This window comes from Martes martes (genome assembly GCF_963455335.1).
Source record: "Martes martes genome assembly, chromosome: 8".
In the NCBI taxonomy this organism is placed as follows: domain Eukaryota; kingdom Metazoa; phylum Chordata; class Mammalia; order Carnivora; family Mustelidae; genus Martes; species Martes martes.
The window spans coordinates 125428279-125447176 of NC_137895.1; positions in this window are offsets into that span (position 1 = coordinate 125428279).

Here is an 18898-nt window from a genome sequence, read left to right on the forward strand (position 1 = left end):
TTCCAGGACGGTGGTGGTAATTCCAGGAATCTACCACTTACTTGGCAGCTCTTCCGTTGGCCTGACTTAGAGAGACTGGATGGGGAGAAGACTGGACATAGAGGAGCCAACATAGGGAGTGACCAGGACCCCAGCCTGCCTCACTTTCTCCTCCCGTCCCCAAGCCAGAGGGTGAGAACTTTAGCAGCCCCTTTGGAACCTCTGTGGAGGACAGGACAATCTCTGATGGCATTCTATTTTTATTACTCACACCTTTATAATAGAAATAGAAATATCTAGCATTGTGAGAGCAATTTTCATGAATTACAGTAGATCTAAATAGCAGACTGTAATGCAACCAATATAAGTTGTATTTTCAGACAATATAATGACCTAAAGTAATCAGATGCTAATATAAGTGAGAAAAATGGATACAAAATTGTATATAAGTATGGTTTTGACATCATAAAATGTATGTAGGTGTGTGTGTATACTTGTAAAAGACCAAAAGAAAATACATCATACTGTTAAGAGTAATATATCAGGGGTGAAGTGTTGGATGAAGAATGATTTTAAAAATATATTTCTGCATTTTCTAAATGTTCTAAACTTTATTTGTGTTATGTTTATAGTAATTTTTTTTACATGCAATCATCTTCCCTGGTTAAATAAATAACACAGTAATAGCATTTAACATACTGGCCCATTCCTATAACAGAACACCCTTTTAAGTTATTCCTTGCTATTTATTATAGTTACAGTATAATTTTGGCAGTGTTGAACTAAGTTTGTACTGGAATGGGCCATTTTCCAATATGTAAGGGGAAGAGAAGCTCACAGAGTCCCTAAAAAAAGAAAAAAAAAAAAAAGCAAAACTACAAATATGAGGAAAATAGAGATAGAGCTTTTTTCATCAATTGACCATCATATTCTCAGTGCTTAGGACCTACCCTTTTTTTTCTTTTCTTTTTTTAGAATAAGTTTGAGAATCCAGGGGCACCTGCCTGGCTCAGTCGGTAGAGTATCCAGTGCTTGATCTTGGGGTTGTGAGTTTGAGCCCCATGTTGGGTGCAGAGATTACTTAAAAATAAAACCTTAGGGCTGCCTGGGTGGCTCAAGGGGTTAAAGCCTCTGCCCTCTGCTCAGGTCATGTTCCCAGGGTCCTGGGATCGAGTCCCACATCGGGCTCTCTGCTCTGCGGGGAGCCTGCTTCCTCCTCTCTCTCTGCCTGCCTCTCTGCCTGCTTGTGACCTCTGTCAAATAAAATATTTAAAAAAAAATAAAACCTTAAAAAAAACTGAATCCAAAAGAAAACTGTAAAATTAATATTAATAAGAAACATTTTATTAACTGGCTACAAAACACGACATAGGACAGTCAAACTTATTCCATTTATTCAAAAATGTCACTACATTTACAGGTATTGGTGAATTCGCATTTATTTTACAAGTATACATAATGATTGATTTAAAAAGATAGTATATAGCCAACCAAAAATGAAATGTTAGTCATAGTCAGAAGAGTCTGAGAGCAAAATTATGAAAATATTGTTCAAAATATTTTACAGCAAGAGTATTGCATTAAATGTGAGTTGTGAATTCCTTTTAACACGTTTGATACAAGGGGTGGAACTCCTAAAAACAAGAATGTCCAACACTTAAGAGAGCCTTTCAAATGCTCTGGGAAGAAGGAAGGTCTATTCTTTGTTAATCAACAATGTCCATACAAATCTGTATGACCTTCGGAAGCCAAGGCTGACTGAAAAGACTGGAGGTATCAGACTTTAGCCTGAGCCCTTTTCCTGATTAAGAAAAAAGTCCACCATGTCAAGAAGCAGGAAGCAAGGGGACCCCATGTGTGGAGACTGATGAGGACCCTAAGTGGGGAGACAGAAAACCCTGCAAGGTGTCTGTGAACTTGCCCCAATCCCTTATGGTGGTAGCACGAGTTAAAATTGACTATTGTTGAGGGGGCTGGGATTTTCCTCAGTTATTTATTTTTCCATTAACACTTCAGAAAAATGCATTTATGTAACTCCTATTTATTGATTGAACCTACTGTGTGCTAGATGGCATGCTAAGTTCTACATATGACTTCTTCCCTCACAGAGTTTACGGTCTGAGAGGACACAGAGCAGAAGTAAAGGGATAATCCTACAATCACAGATTGTGACCAGAGTTCTGAGGGTAATAAACCCAGGGCAGGAATAGAAAATAGGTAGCGTGTCAGAGAAAACCTCACCAAGGAAGAGATCTATAAGCCTGCAAGATGAGAGTCAGCCATGGCAGTCAGCAGTGGAAAGAATGGGGCAAAACGTGGCCTGGCCAGAGGGGCCATCTGTGTGAGGACCCCCATTCTAGAAGCCAGAGGAAGGCTGTGTTGACAAGGAAGGCAGGGGTCAGGTCATTGAGACCCTGGCAAGAATCTAAATTTTTTTCTAAACGCCGTAGGCACCCTCAGGATGCTAATAATTTGTTCGTAAAAAATCTCAGGGGCTCCTATGAGGAGAAGAGACTGAAGAAACATGAATGTTAAAATAGAGAGAGAAAAAAGGAAACTATACAGGAAACTAAGTAAGAAATAATGGTGGCTCGGACTGAAGTCCTGACAATAAAGATAGAGAAAAAAAATGGGCAAATTCATCTACAAGGGGTGGTAGTGTCTCAAGGTGGATGGGAGTCCAGAAAGCACAAACTTGGCCTCGCTGCTGAAAAAAGAGCCTAGCGCAAGATCTCAGTCACTCCCGCATTTGTGTTTTTAACATTCCTGCTATCAAGGGACATTCTGGCTTAAGTACCTGTTTTTCTTTTTCTTTTTTAAAGATTTTATTTATTTATTTGACAGAGATCACAAGTAGGCAGAGAGGCAGGTGGGGGTGGGCGGGGGAAGCAGGCTCCCTGCTCGATCCCAAGACTCTGAGATCAGGACCTGAGGCAAAGACAGAGGCTTTAACCCACTGAGCCACCCAGGCGCCCCCCAAGTACCTGTTTTTCTTAATGAGAAGGCATGTAAAGAACAATCTTACCCTAAGTCTGCTTTAATGGTGGTATTTTTAATTCAAAAACACGCTATATTCCATATTGATGCTACACCAAGGAAAACCTAGAGAAATAATCAATGTGTATATGGGAAATACACAGTCCATCCACCCAGGGCGAAGAACTGAAGCGGGAAAGAGGAACAAGGGATCCCGGTAAGATGCTCATTCCTACCCAGGCTGTTTCCACTTCCTCCATCACTGCTCTCAGTTCCTGAAATGGACTGTTTCCGCCTCCCGCCTAAGTAGGAGCAGCCCCAGAGCAGTGAGGAGGCGTCCTACGATGGTATCCCTCGGACACGACTGTGTTCTTCACACCCTTTCTCCCAAACCTGGGGAGCCCCATTTCCACACCCCATTTTGACCCCAGAGAACAATCTAGAAGTCTGCAAATCCACTGACCTTTCTCTCTCACCTGTACGGAGACCTCAGAATTCTATGTGTGAGTTTTTTTCAGTTTTGAGTTTGGGTGCTTAGTATGTCAAGTTCTGGTTCCTTTCAGTCATAATAATTTGGTGTCTGTCACCTTATAGAGACCTGTCTTAGTTACGTTCTCAGGTCTCCTCAAGTCTTGAAAGGAGGGGAGTTGAGTTTCATCCTGTTGCTTGGATTCAGAGGAGCTCCTTTAAATTTCCCCTATGTATTTTTAGTGCCTGCTAACATCCAAATGTTATACTGAAAGGAAGCTATAGATGAAATCATCGTTACATAAAATTCTAGGCCTGAATTTTAAAGATAGGAGACTGTTGATCATTCATAATACTCATGCCGTTTGTTGGTGCTTTCATCTTAAATAAGGCATCTTAAATCTTCAGAGAGTTGTCGGAAAGCTCACTTTCAATGAGGAACTCTGCTTTGCTTTTATTAATTTGGGCTTTTTCTGTTTAAGCCTTCATACTCACATTTTAAGTAGGTCATAATAGTGATATTTTAAAACGTGACAAAATAGAACTCAGGGACTAATCTGAAGTCAGAAGTAAGTTTATTACCATTTTTTTCCTCACTCATTCATCACGTATGTGTGGAAATCCTAGAAGATTCTGGGCACAAAGATGAATAAGATACGTTCCTTGCCCTTGAGGAGCCCAGAGTTTAGTGGAGAAGATAAACCCATGAGCTGATCATTTTCAATAATATATGGTATATGTGCTGTGGCAAGAGTGTGGGGGTGGGGAGGGAAGGAAGGTGGTCCTGAAATGACGGTGCTTGAGTTTAAAAGAAGTCTACGCAGCAGCATCACAGCATTTTTAAATTTCATTGCTGTATTTGTGCAAAAAGCAGCTACATGCCAAAAGTTCAAACCAGAAGGCAGCCATGGACTAAAAAGGGACAGTCCCCCCCTCCACTCCACTTCCCCTCTACTTTCATTTGCAGAAATGCGAATGCACTTTACATCGTGTTTTACGGCTTGCTTCCTTCCCGCTTAACGCCGTGCCTTGGAGATCTTTCCACACTGGAGAAAGAGGGACTGGTCTCATGGTCACGCAGCCCATGCACACAAACTGTCCTTTTCTTAGTCCATCTTGCACTTCATTTCGCTCTTAGATCAGTTCTTCGGTGAAAACCAGAGAACTTGATCGCGTATCTTCTAGATCACGTCCTCTATTAGGTACATACTCCGTGAAGGTAGATTTTCCCATTTCCTAGGAGTGAGTAGGATGGGGGCAGGTGGCTTCTGTGCTGTGCCTTAGGGGTGAAGACCACTGAAGATTGTGGAGATGTGGAGATAACCTCCTTCACACCACGGTCTCTTCCACTCAGGCCTCATGCTCTGGAAACTTCTCAGCCAGATTCCCGTTCCCTTTGGGTCTGCCCTTCCCCCCACCTCAGCCACCTCTGCCTCCTTAAGAGGATCCCAGGGGCTTTGGGCTGCCCTGGCCCCTCTGCCTGGAACCTCAGTCCGTCTGCACTACCCCGTGTCCTGATCTGCCCTCGTTCTTGGAGATGCAGCTTTCAGCCTCCTGGGACTGACCGGATAATCCAGGTCTGTTCTGGATTGCCTCCAGACGCACCCCAGGGGTCCATTCTGCTGTCCTCTTACTCTGAGAAGATCTCCCAGCTACACCAAGAGTGATTTTTTTTTAAGATTTTTTTTTTAAAGGTAATTTCTACACCCAACATGAGGCTCGAACTTACAACTCTGAGATCAAGAGCAGCACACTCCACCAACGAAGCTGCCAGGCACCCCGAAGCCAAGAGTGTTTTTTCCCGTCTCTTTCTAAAAGGCATGAGTTCATCCCAAGCTATTATTTAAGGATAAACTTTATACTCAAATCCTTTAGATTCTCAGCTTTTGGATACAAAAAATATGCTTATATATATATTTTTTTTTAATTTTTTAAAGGTTCAGCTCTTGCAAAAGCCAAAAGCCTTGGTTTTCAACACATTTACCTTCACTGTGGGTTTTGAGAAACTATTTTGGAAGGAAAAGCCAAGGATTTTAACTTTGCATGTATAGCTTTTTGGTCTTTCTCTGGGGCAACTAGGTACGTGCATTGTCACCGTCCAGACACACATCAAATAGACAATAGTAGCAGGACCGACTGCAAATGGTTGTTGTGAAGATTAATATAAATTGAACCACAGATTAACATATTGTATAGTAATATATAATCAATATGAATTAAATGTGTATTTATAGGAAATGCTTTAATAAGATTAAATAAATGAGCACAAAGCGCTTTTTACAGTGCCCGGCACATAGGAAGTACTAGATAGATAGAACCATTCTTATTCTTTATGTAACGACTATTTACCGAGCCATAGCACTTTATTTAACGACTATTTACCGAGCCATGGCACTGAGACTATGCGCCAGAGCCTGTTTCAAGCGCTGGAAGAGAGAATAACACGGATTAACATACCTGTCCTCCCGGAGCTCGCCAAGTAGGGAAATACAGAGTATGTTAAATGGGGAAGTAACCAAGGAGCAGCATAAAGCAGGGGAGAAGGAAAGGCAGGGTTGGAGAAGGCTCATGATTTGAGAGAGCGTGTCCAGGGGAAAAGCTCCCGGAGACATTTGAGAAGCAACTTGAGGAGGCGGGAAGCAAGCCAGGCGGGTACCTGAAGGAAGAATATTCAGAGTGCCTACAGGTGCCAAGGGTCTCACGCGGAAAGGTTAGAAGGAATTACTGGGAACGCAAAACAATGCGGTTATATCACAAAATATTATCCTACTACTTGAGTATCTACAGAAGGACAGGACTTTTTAACTACTGCGTGGTTCCACGGTATAGTAGGGCCTGGCCAGCGTTTTCCTGGGGGCCAGTTCTGGAGTTGAGGAGTTGTGATGCAGACCGTATGACCTGCAAAGCCTAAAACAGAAAAATTACTACCTGGCTGAAAACAGTTTGCCAACTCCTTTTTTTTCCTTTTTTAAGATTGTATTTATTTGAGAGAGTGCATGAGCGAGGGTTGGGGGTAGGTGGGGCGGGTGGGGGAGAGGGAATTTGAGGGAGAGGGACAAGCAGACTCCCACTGAGCACAGAGCTGGTCACAAGGCTGGACTTGGGGCTCCATCCCAGGACCCTGAAATCAGGCCCTGGGTGGAAGTCAGACACTTAACCAACCAAAGAGTCACCCAAGTACCCCAAGTGTGCCGACTCTTGATATGAAGGTACTGTCACTTATTTTTTTATTATTATTACTTTAGTATGCTCTATGCCTGACACCATGTGTGAGCTCACAGCCCTGAGATTAAGAGTCTCGTGTTCTACCCAGCATTGTCACTTGCTTAACATGTCCCCTACTGCTCAACAAGTTATGTAAATACTCTTTTGGTTGAAAGATTTTTCAAATTTTTGAAATTTTAAATTTGTTTTAGCAAAGTTAGGGAAATTTTTGAAATTTTAAATTTGTTTTAGCAAAGTTAGGGAAATTACTGGTTTATTGAAATGGAAGATTCGGGCGTAGCTGAAACTAGAAACGGAACGATCGCTTCAGACATCAATGTTTCCATCTCTCGACGAGCCTCTGTGTGTGTGTGTGTGTGTGTGTGTGTGTGTGTGTGTGTGTGTGTGTTGGTTTCATCCTGCCATGTGCCAGAGGAGAGGGCCCCTAACAGCCCATAGTTTAACAACTACTCTGCCTAGATACCTTCTTTATGCCAGTGTCCTTCTATCAGTTCAAGAGCAGGTCTCAGATTGGCCCTGATGGAGTCAGTACCCACCTCTGGATCTGTCACTGGGTCCAAGTGGTTGGCCAAATGCTGTTTTTTTAGCCAGGCCTTGGCCATTGTGCCCAGATAGAGGAAGGAACTTGTATCAATCAGGGTTCTCCAGGGAAACAGACCAATAGGAGATATAAATAGATAGGTATCAATACAGATGTAGATACAGAGAAAGAAGTTGATTATGAGGGATTGGCTCAGAAGATTACAGAGGCAGAGGAGCCTCATGACCGGCCCAGGAAAGCTGATGGTGTTGTTCTAGTCTAAACTCGAAGATCTGAGAACCAGGGGGCCAGTGCTATTAAGTCCCAGTACAGGCCAGAGCCCTGAGAACCAGAAACGCTGATGTCCAAGCATGGTCGTCCAGCTCAAGCAGAGAGCAGATCCGCTCTTTCTCTGCTTTTTTGTTCTACTCAGGACCACAAAGGATTGGATGACGTCCACCCACACTGGTGCGGGGCGGGGGGGGGGGGGGGTCTTTACTCAGTCTGCTGATTCAAACGCTAATCCCTTCCAGAAACACCCGTACAGTCACTCTCAGAAATAAACAGCTATCTGGGCATCCCTTAACCCAGTCAGGTTGACATAAAATGAACCATCATAGAGCTGTTATGAGTGACAGCACCACTGGCCTTAAGTGAGAGGGAAAGTGGCAGTTTTCCAAAAGAAGGAATGCTGAGCAGATTACAAAACAGTACATGTACTGCTGTTTGCAGTTTTTCATTAACTAAAAATGTTTCAAGGGGCGCCTGGCTGGCTCGGCTGGTGGAGCGAGCGGCTCCTGATCTCAGAGTTGTGAGTTCGAGCCCCGCATTGGGTGTGTAGAGATTACTTAAAAAAATAAAATCTTAAAAGAATATTTCAGGGATGCCTGGGTGTCTCAGTTTGATTAAATGTCTGACTCTTGGATTTCTGCTCAGGTCATGGTGTCAGGATCCTGAGCTTGAGCCCCGTGTCCGGCTATGTGCTCAGTGGGGAGTCTGCTTGAGATTCTCTCTCTCCCTCTCCCACTGCCCCTCCCCCTCCCTCTCACTCTCTCTCAAATAAAGAATAAACCTTTTTTAAAGATTTTCAATGAACTGATATATATATATAGATAGATAGATATGTATACACATATCTATATCTATCTATCTATATATATATATTTATATATACTATATATATATATTTGTACATACATACTAGCATTTCTCTAAGATTCATACTTACAGCTGGAATTGACAGATTTTGGCAAATTGCTTTCCAAAAACAACTTACCAGTTTCATGATAGTTTTGACAGTTCATGAAATGCTCTTTGTCCCACACCCTCACCAACCCTGGATACTACCAGTCCTTGAAAATGTTGCCTATCTAATGAGCAAAATAGGACCTTTGGTTTTTGTTTGTTTGTTTGTTTGTTTGCTTGTTTTTTAATTTGCATTTCCTAATGAGAACTGGGGCAAGGCATCTCTTCATGTTTACTGACTGCTGTAGTTCACGTCCTGCAAAGCAGATGCTCAGATGGAGATGTGGGTGCCTGTGTTTATGAAGGAGTGGTCTCTTTTGATCAACACCCATGGGGGAAGGGGGAAGGGAAGGATCAGGATTAGGCAGAGGGAAAGTTGGGATGCTTGGCTAAGGCCTCAGCTGACTTCTTGGTTATCTCTGAAGCTAGGCTGACCCTTGGGAGCTGTCCTGAGTTAGAGCATGGTGGCCAAGCCCTTATAACCCCTGCTTCCCCAGTCATTGGATGAGGGCTGCCCTGGGAAGATACGTAGCCTTTGGGTGAAGCAACCCTTCCAGCAAGAAGCATTCCCAGAGAGGGCTGAACGCTGAGGGCAGGCAGCCAGCAACACCCCAGCAGCTGGGGAGATACATCCCTCAGGATTGGGACACAGCATAGTATGTGTTACCCTAAGTATATTTATTAATTTGTGAATTGCCTGTTCATAGTCTTTCCATTTCTTCGGTGACTTGTAGTGGTGCTTTATTCTGGGTATAATCCTTTATATATTATACATATCACAAATACTCTCTTTCAGTCTATTGTTGGTCTTCAACATTGTTAAGGGGTCATTTACTTTAAAGATCTATTACATTTTTAAAAAAAGAATTTATTTGTTTGACAGAGAGAGCACAAGCACAAGCAGGGTGGAGGGGCAGAGGGACAGAGAGAAGCAGACTCCCCGCTGAGCAAGGAGACTAGAGTGGGACTTGATCCCAGGACCCTGGGATCATGACCTGAGCCGAACGCAGACGCTTAACCAACTGAGCCACGCAGGCACCCCAGGACCATGTATTTAATATGTATTTAATAGACTATTCTCTACCAACTGATGTAAAAAGACATGCATACTGGAATTTAAATTTTTGCCTAAATGGGAATATGTCTTGGCTCTGAAATTCCAGTTATCTTTTATCTATTTTTCTCTGAATATTTTATTTTTTAAAACACTGTATTTTTCTACTTTGGTATCAGGTTGGTCAATCTTCCAATACGATGGAATTTATTTTCAAAAACTTTTGGCTGTATTTAAGCATTTTTTTTTAAAGTAGGCTCTACGCCCAACATGGGGCTTGAACTCACAACACTGAGATCAACAGTCACATGCTCTACAGACTGAGCCAGCCAGGCACTCCAAGCATTTTCTCTTTCTTATGAACTTGTCTTGTTGATTGCACTAAATTTACAGACTAAACTGAAATGTTACAACTTTACAACATTGAGACTTCTTATCTAAGAACATATATGTCTATTTTTTAAAGTTTTATTTTTATGACCTTCAGTAAAACTTTATAATTTCCTTCACATAGGTCTTATACATTTTTTTTAAGACTTTATTTATTATTTGAGAGAGAAAGAGAGAGAGAGAAAGAAAGCAGGAGGAAGGACAGAGGGAGAAGCAGATTCCCATCTGAGCAGGGAGCGGTATGTGGGGCTCGATCCCAGGACCCTGAGATCATGACCTGAGCCAAAGGCAGACGCTTTAACTGACTGGCCACCCAGGTGCCCCAGCCTCATGCATTTCTTGTTAGGTTTACTTCTTTATTAAATTTTTGTGTTTAAATTTTAATTTTAGGGTGTGCCTGAGTGGCTCAGTCAGTTAAGCCTCTGCCTTATAACAACCTCCTGGTCTGGTTACTACCATTTTATTGTGTCTGTGTTCATAGTGAGACTGGTTTATAATGACTACCCCCTTCACCACCACCCCCTCCCCGCTGGGATCATTAGTTTTAATCAAAAGAAAGAAGTTTTGTATTCTTAAAAGTTGTATTTATTGGGGCACCTGGGTGGCTCAGTGGGTTAGGGCCTTTGCCTTGGGTTCAGGTCATGATCTCAGAGTCCTGGGATCGAGCCCCGCATCGGGCTCTCTGCTCAGCAGGGAGCCTGCTTCCTCCTCTCTCTCTGCCTGCCTCTCTGCCTAGTTGTGATTTCTCTCTGTCAAATAAATAAAATATTTAAAGAAAAAAAAAAACATTTAAAAAAAAAAAAGTTGTATTTATTCACAAGCATAAACAGGTGTCATCCACTAGATTCCACTTTTCTGTGAGTGTCAATCTTGTGCAGTTGATGAGCTCAGGGAGCAAGTCACATTCAAGGTCAACGAAGGACTGAAGATTGTGTCTGCACCTTGAGAGCTTCATGGTATAAGTAAGGTGCTCACATTTCTAACCAGAGCATTATTACTCTGTCAGGAAGAAACGGTGTTTATATTAGTGCCTCACAAACCAGGTGCAAATCGTCAAGTCCTTGGCAGCCTGCGGGGTCAACTTAAAAAAAAAAAGTGTTTTTTGTTTGTTAGTGTTTGCTTTTTATATTCCATCACTAAAAACCAAATATTTTTCACCAGTCAGTTCAAATTCCTGTGGACTGTGTTCTGTTTATAAACCCTTGATTGCCCTTTGTTGCATTTTCTGCTGCTTTGAATCACCAGTGTATGTTCTTAAAATGCCCTGTGTGAAGACTTCCCCTTCCTCTTCCCCAAATGACACATTAGGTAACTACTGAGCAAGCTTCTCACTGAGCGAACCAGAACTGAGTGGAGTGGGGGTTGTGAAGTATTTCTAATTTAAGGTCAAGGACAAGGTGGAAATCCGTGGAAGTGGGGTGCTTCTCCCCCGAGGGACATTTACAAATTCCCAAACAGGCGACTGAAAGACTGAGTAGTTCTTTTTAGGCTTTCGTGTTTAGGGGCCACAATTTAGAGTAGCAGGCTCTCAATGATAGTCACCCTGGTATGTCCTCTTATCTTCTAATTGGCATGTGAGATGGCTCTACCCAGAAGGAAAGGGGAACTGGAAGCAAAGAGGCTTCATAAGAGACCTTAGCCCATCTCTTAGTCATTTAACTGACTATAGGGCTTCTGATATTAGAACATAGACTTAAAAAACCATGTGTACTGGGGCGTCTAGGCAGCTCAGTCAGTTAGGTGCCCGACTCCTGATTTTGGCTCAGGTCATGATCTCGGGGTCCTGGGATTGAGCCGTGCCTCTGGCTCTGTGCTCAGCGGGGATCTGTGTGTCCTTTTCCCTCTGCTCCCCCCGACCTGCCCCATGTGTCTCGCTCTCAAATAAGTAGATAAAATCATAAAAAAACTCCAATGCTCACTATACTTAAAGTCTATAATGACAATTCTTATTAATAAACATTACATGGTTTTAGTAACAAATCGGAATGTTTTTTCACAAGTTTACATATTTTTCTATCATATTTTAATAAAATATGATTCACATGATCACTAAAAGTATAGCAGAAACCCCTTATAAACCGCTCGTCTTACAGGAGCTGTTTCAGAGGGGTTTCTTTGGGTAGTTATTTGCCTGTTCAGTTTTCTATCTCCTTGACTCAATTTTGATAATATACATGTTTCTAGAAAATTAACCACTTAGGTTTTATATATTATTAATATAAATTTTTACATGGTATTCTCATAAAATTAATAGCTTTTATACCTGTAGTTATGTATAATTTCAAGATGTGTTTTTTCTCCCGATCCTATCTGACAAAGTTCTAGCTCTCTATTCTTCCTTCCAGAAAAGTTTTACTGGTTTTATGGATTATATCACTTCTTCTGTTTTTTTAATATATACAGTTTCAGCTTTTAAATTTTTTAATTCCTCTCTATGGATTATTTTATTCTTTTTCTGTATTCTTGAACTGAATGGTTAGATGTTTTATTTATTTATAATCTTACTTATTTTCTAATATAGGCCCTAAAATAAGTCTATTCACTTTTCTCTGGTTATCAGTCTGCTCATGTCTCATAGCTTTAATGTTTTCTCATTCTTGCTTTTTTCTATTTTTTGTTTGTTTTACTTTTTTTTTTTAAGTAAGCTCCATGGAGGTGGGGGGGCACCTGGGTGGCTCAAGTGGTTAAGCATCTGCTTCCAGCTCAGGTCATGATCACAGGGTCCTGGGATCAAACCCCATGCCAGGCTCCCTGTTGAGCAGGTGGCCTGCATCTCCCTCTGTCTTTTCTCACTGCTCATGCACTTTCTCTCAAATAAAAAAATAAAATCTTAAAAAAAAAAAAGTAGGGGTGCCTGGGTGGCTCAGTGGGTTAAAGCCTCTGCCTTCAGCTCAGGTCATGATCCCAGGGTCCTGGGATCGAGCCCTGCATCGGGCTCTGCTCAGCGGGGAGCCTGCTTCCTCCTCTCTCTGCCTGTCTCTCTGCCTACTTGTGATCTCTGTCAAATAAATAAATAAAATCTTTAAAAAAAAAACAGGCTCCATGCCCAACATGAGACTTGAACTCATGACCCTGAGATCAAGAGTCACAGGCTCTGCTGACTGAGCCAGCCAGGCTCCCCTTTCGCTCTTTTCCTAAATAGTTTATAATTTTATTTTAAGTGTCCTTTTGAACCTAGCAGTTACTTGGAAATGAAGGACAAAATACAACAAAAAATATTTTTAGTCAACCGCTTGGCCAAAATGAAAAAGTCAATAGCTCAGCCTTCTCCAGAGGTCAGAAATAAAGAATGAAATGATTTAAGTGAGAATTATGTCATGTTTGCCATCTTTCCCACAGCTGACAGGAAAAAGGCCCGAGGGGCAGTCTGCTAAGGTTTTTAAAGCCTAGGCATCATGATCTTGGGTCTGTATAGGTTTGAAAGCTGGAACTGAGCGATCTGGGTAAAGCCTGACCTCAAAAGTCTGCCCTGCCCATGGAAACAATAATAGAAAGAAGTCTGCCCACTTACCTGGCCAAGGGGCAAAGAAGTTTGCTGTTCATTTAGGTGAGGGGTTGGGCAATCTACTATGGGCAGATCTGCAAAGTCCATGGGAAAACGGAAGTATTTTTGCCAGACTTCGTTTCCTCTCATGCTGTAACAAATTACAATAAATTTGACAGAACACTGCAGAATGCCAAGGGCCTGCTTCTCTCTCATCTTAGATCAAGTGAGAGGTCCCTTAGATCAAGTAAGAAAACTTGGCATGGGAATTTGGGGGAGGCAACAAATTAGTGGCTTAAAACAACAGAATTTGTTCTCTTACAGTTCTGGAGGTCAGAAGTCTGGAATGGGTTTCACCAGGCTAAACTCAAGGTATTAACACAGCTGTGTGTTTGGAATTTTATATTTGGGCGTTCTTCGAGGACTGTGCTTAGGAAGCATTCTTCTAGAGAGGATTCCAGGATCGGCCTTTTTTGCCATGTAAGTAGTATGAATCCAGCTGGAGAGCTGGGTGAGTACCTGCTGTGACGACCCATGGTCAGGAGACTTTTCCACCGTCTCTTTTAAAAATTATTTATGTATTCATTTGATCTTACTGATGAATAGTTGGCACACAATTTATGTTAGTTTCAGATGTACCACACACTGGTTTGATCAACCCTCTCTTGTTACTCTACCCAGAGCCCAGGCCCAAACAAGTCAATGTTCTTTCTCGAGGTGTATCTTTTCCAGTTCACCCACTTATGAGGTCATCTTTAGGGGAAGGTCCTGGTTTTTGTGGGCAACCCCTAGTTTGACCCTTTATTCTGTTTGGCCTTCAGATCCTGGGTCATCAGGGACCTGCAGACGTTCTCCAGTTAAAAGCTAGTTTGAGTGAGTGTAAAATCATGTTGTCTAGCATTTTGTAGCCTCGTTGTTTTCTTTCACTTTCTCGACCACAGAGAAACATCTTTTTTGAAATATATTATTTTGTGTGGCATCTGGGTGGCTCAGTGGGCTAAGTGTCAGCTTTTGGTTTTGGCTCAGGTCACGATCTCGGGGTCATGAGATGGAGTCCTGTGTCAGGCTACCCACGGGGTGTGGAGCCTACTAAGGATTCTCTCTCTCTCCCTCTGCCCCTCACCCTTTAAAAAAAATAGTTTGAAAAATATGATTTCCTATTCCTTACTATCATTGAAAAATGGTTCTCTACCTGGACAGTTACACCGAATTTGCGAAATTGTTGGACATGGAAGTCAGGAGACGATGTTTTAAAAGATAATAATTGGGAATTTTTTTTAGAAGCTTATAAAGGCTCTAATTTAAGACGATATCTAGTCCAGAGCAGAATGAATTACAATATCAACACCTGATCACTGTTATTGTAAACTGTATAATGTTAAAGACAAGGAAAAATACAAAAGCTAGATAAAGAAGTCACCTGAAAAGAATGACAGTTAGGGGCGCCTCATTGGCTCAGTCCATAGAGCATATGACTCTTGATCTTGAAGTCATGAGTTCATTCCCCACATTAGGTGTAGAGATCACTTTTAAAAATGATAAAGAATGACAGTTAAGTTGATAGCATATCTCTCATTTGCAATATGAGATGTCACGTGACAATGGATTATGGAGGGAAAGTAACTATCAACCTAGGAATCTGTTCTGAACTAAACTATACTGTATCTCTTCCCTCACATTGGCACAGATTTTAAAAAATTCAACTATAGGGGCACCTGAGTGCCTCAGCGGGGTAGGCTTCTGCCTTTGGCTCGGGTCGTGATCCCCCGGTCCTGGGATCCATTGGGCTCTCTGCTCGGCAGGGAGCCTGATTACCACCCCCCCCCACCCCCGGCTGCCTGTCTTTCTGTCTACTTGTGATCTCTCTGTCTCTGTCAAATAAATAAATAAAATCTTAAAAAAAATTCAACTGTACAAAGTATTGGTTGAGATGTGTGGTAATCAAATCTCAGCCACCTCTGGTAGAGTGTAAATTGGTGCAACTTAGCATAATTTGGCAATAACTAGTGAAACTGAAGATTCAGATTCCCCATGACTCAGCAATCCTACTTCTCTGGGAAATGCTTCTACATATATCTACAGAAGTGTAGACAAAGGGGCACTCCATAAAATGATCATGATGGCAAAAAATTAGGAGCAACCTAAATATTTATCAGTAAGAGAATGGATCACTGAATTGAAGACGTCCCCACAGCTAAAACGAATGAACTTCATGTTATGTTTTTAAATGGATACATTATATGTCAAATATATCTCAGTAAAGCTGGAAAGAATAAATGGATATAGCTTGGCTACTTTATTTATTTTTAAAGATTTTACTTACTTATTTGACAGAGAGAGCACTCACAGACAGGGGGAGCAGCAGGCAGAGGGAGAGGGATAGCAGACTCCCCGCTAGGCAGAGAGCTGGAGGGGCTTGATCCCAGGACCCTGGGATCATGACCTGAGCTAAAAGCAGACACTTAACCGACTGAGCCACCTAGACGTCCCTTGGCTACTTTATTTTGAGTTCAGAAAATATCACAGGAAGAGACACATTTATATAAATTAAGAACAGCAGACACAGAAAAACGCTCGCTGCCCTCCCCCCATCTGACTAAAAGCAGGACATCACTTTTCCATTTGTAAAGGTGTTTGTCTCTCCAGTACCAGAGAAGGAAAATTGTTATCGTTGCTGGTGGTGGTTGTTTCTTTTATTAAAAAAAATTTTTTTTCAGTCTATAGGGATAAAATTGACATATGACATTGCATTAGTTTAAGATATTCAACGTAATAATTATATATATATATTTATATTGCAAAATGATTACAAGTTTAGTTACCATCTATCGCATCACATAGTTGAAAACTTTTTTTTTGTGATGAGAACTTTTTAAAAAAATTCACTCATAGCAACTTTCAAATACACAATAGAGTATTGTTAAGTATAATCACCAGTGCTGTACAGAGAACAACTCTCACTCACTGGGGACTTATTCCCAGAGGTGACTCCAGTCTCTTAGGCAGAAAAAGGATTCTGTGTGACAAATCTTACTCAACAGCCTTTATCTTCCAGTATTTTCCCGACATATTTACCTTCCCACAGTTTGCCACCCCTAAGAGCCTAAATCTCTATTCCTTTGTCTTGTCACTTCTCTACAAATGTATTGTTCTTTGTTGAGATGCTATATAAGCTCCCAGTTTTAACTCAATTTGAGTCACTCATCGTTGAGTTTCTACTAAGCTTGTTAATAAATTCTGTTTTTCTCTTGTTAATCTGTCTTTTGTCAGTTTGATTTTCAGAGCTCCAGCCACAGAACCTAAGAGGGGAGAGGAAAAGGTTTTTTCCTCCCCTACAATGTATATATTAAAAATACATAAAACAACCCCATATATTATTTATGGAGACATCTATATGTAAAAAAAGTATGGAAAACAGGGCTGCGGGGTACTTGGGTGCTCAGTTGGGGTTAAGTGTCTGTCTTCAGCTCAGGTCATGATCTCAGGGTCCTGGGTTGGGGCCCTGAGCCTGATCGGCTTCCTGCTCAGCAGGGAGTCTCCTTCTCCCTCTCCCTCTGCCTTCCCCCCTTCTCCACTCCTGCAGGCGCTCTATTTCTTTCTCTCTCAAATAAATAGATAAAATCTTTTTTTAAAATAGCATGGGAAATTCACATTTTAGTAAGGATAGTTGTTATCTTCAGAGGGACAGAGGTAAATGGGATAAGAAAGCATTGCTCTGTCTCTTACATTTATTTTTCAGGAACGAAAAGATCTTAACAAACCTCAAAGCCAGTTAGCCTTTAAACAATCTCATTGGCAGGTACATGCTGTTGAATTGTACTTTTTATGTTGGAAATAGTACATACACAAGAGGAAAAATAAAACTTCGTAATGCATTTTTCCAAATACTTGGTGTAGATTTTTTTTTCTTTCCTTTTCTTCTTAGTTTTATTTTTAAGTAATCTCTGCACCCAGAGTGGGCTTTGAACTCACAACCCCAAGATCAAGAGTCTCATACCAATGACTGGTACAGATTTCATTAAAATATAACCTTTCAATTAAGTTTATTGATTATGTAAGTTTAATTCTCTATATTTTTATTTATTTTTAATCTATTTACTTCTAAAGTGTTTTGTAAAATTTTCTTTTATGTTAAAGCAGTTATTACATGTTTTGAAGTTACAACATTAGGTGTATAAAAGTTAATGACTTTTGTATATTTCTGGAAAAATCACATTTATCTTTATTTTTCAAATACTTTTTACTTTTTCTAATTTTAATTACTTTTTGTTTAACATGATTTTTTTTGTCCCTTCCATTCCTTCCTTCCTTTCTTTTTTTTTTTTTTAATTTGAGTAAAGTCGATGTCCCTTCATTTTTAAACCATGTCATTTTTGTAACTCTTACAAATAGCATTTCTGGATTTGCTCTTTGCTTGCCATTCATGCGTACTTTTTTTCATGCATTAGGCATATACTGCTACATAAGGAACCACCCCCAAACTCAAAACAACTACCTTTTTATTTGTTTCAGATTTCAGTGGGTCAGGGCTGAGTTCAGCATGGGTGGTTCTTCCGCTGGTCCTGCCTGGGACCTCTGACGCAGGTGCAGTTACTTGGTGGCTCAACTGAGACATCAGTCACGTGTGTGGCTATTGGTGCTGACTCTCAGGGGGCCCTCTCTCCGCACATGGTTTCCCCTTCTCAAGGAGGGTCACGTGGACCTCTTCAGCCATAGTTTTTTTTACCAAGAGGGTGAGACAGTGGAAGCAGCAAAACATTGTGAGTCCTGAGCTCAGAAGACCCATGGCATCACTTCTTCTTCATCGTGCTGGTCAAAGCAGGTCACAAGTCCAGCCTGGATTTGGAGGGTGAAGAAGGGAACACTACCACTTGATGGGGGACATGGCAAAGGATTATTATAACGGGTCAGGTGGACAGGGTGTGAGGGACTATTTCACCATCCCTGCAGGCAATGTACCATAATGTTGGACTGATCAGGTATGTGCTTAGTCTGTGTTTCTTGGTTCCAGTGGTTTGGAAATTATTTCTACTCTTGAAATGTCATAATTAAAATTGTAACGTAGGGGCGCCTGGGTGGCTCAGTGGGTTAAAGCCTCTGCCTTTGGCTCAGGTCATGATCCCAGCGTCCTGGGATCGAGCCCCGCATCAGGCTCTCTGCTCAGCAGGGAGTCTGCTTCCTCCCTTCTCTCTCTGCCTGCCTCTCTGCCTACTTGTGATCTGTCAAATAAATAAATAAAATCTTTAAAAAAAATTGTAACGTATACATTTGACCCACCTACTCAATCCACATCTTCTTTTCTTTTTTTAATTTATTGGTTTATTTTAAGTAAGTTTTATGCCCAACATGGGGCTTAAACTCACAACCCCAAGATCAAGAGTCGCATGTTCTACTGACTGAGCCAGCCAGGTGCCCCCATCCACATCCTCTCTTAGCTTTACACACCGTACTCTTCCCTGTGAGGCTCTGTGTGGACCTCAGCTGTGGGCTTCCTCCTCCTCTGACTTATGATAGAGTTTGACAAGTGGGGAACCTTAGCAGGAGATCAGAGGAAAGG